At 38.2% G+C, this 4672-nt stretch overlaps 1 long non-coding RNA gene across 1 annotated transcript; it reads left to right on the top strand.

The window, feature by feature from the left end:
* Positions 1–4218: 4218 nt before the first annotated feature.
* On the top strand, positions 4219–4656 carry LOC107751263 (uncharacterized). Its single transcript, XR_001641220.1, has 3 exons — positions 4219–4370; positions 4449–4514; positions 4595–4656. It is a non-coding gene; the product is annotated as an uncharacterized LOC107751263 (long non-coding RNA).
* Positions 4657–4672: the final 16 nt, after the last annotated feature.

The raw sequence follows: 4672 nt of genomic DNA, 5'->3' as shown, positions 1-4672 counted from the left end.
TGCTATTTTCACTTAGTGTAAATAGCATCTATCGCTAAGAAAATATGCTATTTTCACTTAGTGTAAATAGAATCTATTGCTATTTGCACTAAGTGTATATAGCCTCTATCGACCCTCCCCACATAATCCCCCACGCGTACAGCACCCCAAACCTAAAACATCTTCCCGCGACCCTGCAATTTGTTAAATGTTATGAAATGCTAATATGATAAGTATGATAGTCTGACAGAATGTGTAACTTTGTCAGTTTGAGTGTGGGAATTTGATTAGACTAGAAGCCGCTCTGGACATTTGTTCATTTTCAAAATGTGATTTGTTTCGGATTTGCACGAATGAGTGAAACTTCTCAGCTTTGGAAATCTGATTACAGAAAGGCAACACTGTGGTGGTGACTGGGAAGGGATTGTCTTAATCTTCCAATTTATCTTGCTTCGACTCTGCCAATTTCTAAAAAACCTGTAGGTGTTCACGAAACAAGCTTATTAGTGTAGACATGTTTGCATATTCTGTATTCTAAACATTAAAATCAAATGATTTTGTTCAGTTATTGCATTGATGGTCTGTAGATTGCAATTTACAAATCCTACAAGCATTTTACGCTGCAGGCAATGTGCTGTATGACTCTGCAGACGTTATCAAGGCATCTTCAAAGGATGTCAAAAAGTATCTCACACCCCTTTATAGGCCTCTTGTTCTTCCTAAACAGAAATGACCTCATATTGGCAGCTCTCTTCTGAATCCAGACCTCTGAGCCCCCACCTCCCTTCCAGCACAGACAGTAAGCATTTAACCATCTGCCACTATTTTCTCTGCTTCAGGAGAAAACAGAAACAGTTACAATAGCTGAAGAGTGTTGTGGAGGAGTTGAAGTGAGTCAAACTCATGACATTGTAGTTTAATGAGACAGACGTGGCTCCCATAATAGCTAGTAGCCTATTGATCATGTGATATCGCAATGATAAATGTATACATCTACTGCCTTGATTTTAAATGCATTCACATTTTAGTAGTATCTGCCTAATAGTGATGTATGAAGAGTTTAATGTAACATTTAATTTCACAATTTTTGTCTTAAACTTATTTTACAAAGACGAATGCCTCAAAGCTTGTTGATGAAAGGTGATATTATACTGAATGAATGACCTACGATTTTCATTTGGTCGTAAAACCGCCTTATTGATTTTCTTCTTCTTCTTCTTCTTTTTTTTGCTACTAGCTTTCCACTTTCCACAATAAATCTTTGCTAAGAAATCCTTTAAGGACCTAGATACTAATTTGAACCATGTAAGTTAACCATAGCAACATTAATGGACTTTATGGATTTGTGTCCAGGAGTCCGACTTAATCTAATGACAGCCAGGCAGAGACACATCCAATTAGAGGGGCAGAGAATGGGCCACCACAGGCTACTGCTGGGACTGCAAATGAATAGACCAAAATCAAATCAGGGCTCTAATAGATGCGCTGCAGAGAAAGAGGGAGATACAGTCAATGCTAAGCATATTAAAGCCTTGTGACCTCCCTACTCCCACTGCTGCAGCCCGCAAAATTTACAGTGGGCCAAATCAAAAGGCCTCATTGTTATAAGAGGGGAAGACAGCACTGTCTCTCTATGAAAGAAAAAGAGTGCTATCTAAGTCCTAGGAACCTTCATTATGTGTCTCACTGTCTGTTCTGCTCTAAAAGCATAAATCAAATGACTACAACACATAATATTTTTTTTCTTTAGCACCTGCATTTGTAGATGCGGATAATTGGAGCCAAATAAAATTTTACATCTCTCAGAAGTCTGAGATCCGCTAGTGAGCGACGCCTCGTGGTACCATTACAGAGAGGCTCAAAATCACTTTCCAGAACATTTTTGTTCTCCATTCCTGGCTGGTGGAATGATCTTCCCACCCCTATCCGGAAAAAACGTTGTCTTTCTCTTTATTTATTCCTTCCCTTTCTAGCTTGTACTTATTTGAACAATGCCTAAAACTTGGTATTACAAGCACTTCCTGTGTCTGTTTGCCTGTTTGCCTGAATTGTAAGTCGCTTTGGATAAAAGCGTCTGCAAAATGAATAAATGTTCAAACGCGGATTAATTCAGAAACTAAACACCTCTCTGTTGGTCACAAATGCACAACAATTCCGCGGTGGGTTTAGGTAATATTTTTGTTGGCAAAACTGAGCAAAAACAGACAATATTGTGTTTAAAATATAACACTGTATTAACTTCTTATTTACTGAACTGTTGTATAAAATCACCTTTGCACTAGTGCTATTCGGGACAAACAGCATTCGTATGATATTGCTCTCGCGGCTCGTGTGATATCGCTTATCATGTGATATAAATATGAGACAAAAACTCATAATAGAGCATTTTGCCCCAATATCTTGAATTTTCATAACTGCATTTATGGAGTTGTTGTCCTGCACAGTGTTGCCAAGTCTGCGGTTTTCCCGCGGAATTGGGCTACTTTAATACTGTTGCTGCGGGTTGTTTTTCAATTCCGCGGATTGAAGCGACCCCAATAACATGATATTTAGCCCCTGGAATGTGAATTTTATCAGGGAAACCCTACCAAAAACGTGTATTTTATGTGTATTTTAACCCCCCCGGAACGCGATAATTTAATTACATATACAGTATGTGTCTATATATCTATTTTTTTTTCTTTATTATAAACCAGAACAACAACACAAACCTGAAGTTTGTCTGGTCCCGTCTAGCTTGGGTTGGGTTGTAGACCTCTAATTCACCATTCAGCATGTTGAATGAAGGGAAAAAGACAGAGTGAAACATTGTGGAGGAGGAGAGGAAGTAGTCTGGTCTGCTGGATCACAGACCCACAGAGAGCCAACAGAGATAGTATAGGATTGAGGAAAGCAGGAGGATGGGGAGAGGGGGACGTTTTGCTCTGTGGAAAGATACCTCACATATGAAACGCTGCTGGGTTATCTAGAGGAACTTTGATGTGGGGCCCAGTGGCTATCTACACCTGTGCCTGGGGCCTGGACTCCCTCAGCCACACACTAAAGCCTCAGACAGCTGGTATTACACAGCGAAAAGCCTTGAACCAGCAGCCTCTGCACACACTCCACACTCTGACAAAATGAGAGAGGGGTGAGCAACAACACGACTGCGGTATGGAGGGGTTGGAGGTTGAGAAGACACTGCTATCTCCTGGTAAACACTCAAACAAGCAGACTGCGGGACAGCAGATAGGAGACAACTATAAAGCTGTCTGAGCATGTCGGCCGGTGATTTTGCAGAGGGGCAGCACTGTTTGCACAGTTGTGTTTCTGTTGTCAAAGCTAATCATAATTTGGAGAATCTTTTTGGGATCAAATAAGCATATTCAAAGAATCAAATAAGATCCCACAGGATTAGCTGAACGTCTACAAACATAAAATTAAAAATAGGAATTAATTTTGAAACCAATGATTAAAATTGATCAGAAGTTCTAATTCCAACATTTCATATCTAGCAACATCTTTCTCCAAAATGACATATATGTATATGTCATATGGTCATAACTGGAAAATGGATAGCCAATCACAAAAGCCACAAATTCACACTTATACCTGCATGTTCTTAATTGGCCTCTTTGATTCCATGAAGAACCTTTAACTTCCACTGGACATTTTTTTTTTCAAATAGTGGAATGTGTTCTTCAGATTATTTAAATATCCTTTTTATTAATAAAAAAAATGTTTCTTTTTTAATAACTTTTTACCAAAATGTTCTTTGGGGTACCCAAATGAGTTTTTCTTTGGCATTGCTTTGAAAAACCCTTTGAATCTTTATTTTTTTTTTAAAAAGTACAGTGTTACAATGTTTCATATTTAAACTGATATTTTTTCATAAATCATAATAAACTTAATATAAACATAGCAAAAATATAAAAAGCAATATAAATAAAACTATAATATAGACAAAATATTGATTTCTTGTTGATTGTGTAACGTAAATGCTGTTCCATATGCCTTTAACTGAGAAATTTAAACACTGAAAAAAAAGCTGGTACATGGAATTTGACAAAGTGAGAATTTTCCAGATTTCAGAAGACAACCAAATACCACATGCCATATATGTACTGTATGTATACTATACTATATACTATATGACATGAGAAGAAAAATTCCCCTCTCTGCACTGACAACAAGCCCAAGTCACTCATATTATATTGGACTTTAAACATGTACATAATTTATAATTGTGGCAGTGTGGGATGGGCTTCCCTTCTTCAGGTGGTGTCCCTTTATGAGAGTGAGTAATGAGGATAATTAATGTCAGAGTATTTAAATGTCTGGGCAGGAAGCATTAGAACGTAGCCTCTGTCGTACCCGCCCCTCTTCCGGTCTTCAGTGTCACAGTAGTTGAAGTAGGTGATGGTTGATTACGCGTGTATAGTGTTTTAGTCTATTATATTGATGCTCGTTCTTGTTTTTATATCGGCAAGATGTTGTTGCAGCCGTGCCTGTTAAGTCCTCGGTGAGCTTCGTCAAGCGCTCGTTGGAAGTTTTAGGTATGCAGGCTGTTGTATTGTTATGTGTTGATTTTCGTTTTGAATTATTAGTCTGAAGTGTTTCTTTTGTGTGTTTTTAGTGAAACAATATTTATGAAGACATCCTAACATCCTATGCTTGTGTAGCTGCGGATCGGATCTTCAGCAGTTCAGTTGAT

Source organism: Sinocyclocheilus rhinocerous, unplaced genomic scaffold, assembly GCF_001515625.1.
Source record: "Sinocyclocheilus rhinocerous isolate Xijiao unplaced genomic scaffold, SAMN03320098_v1.1 scaffold1083, whole genome shotgun sequence".
NCBI lineage: Eukaryota > Metazoa > Chordata > Actinopteri > Cypriniformes > Cyprinidae > Sinocyclocheilus > Sinocyclocheilus rhinocerous.
This window is presented reverse-complemented; position numbering and strand designations above follow the sequence as displayed.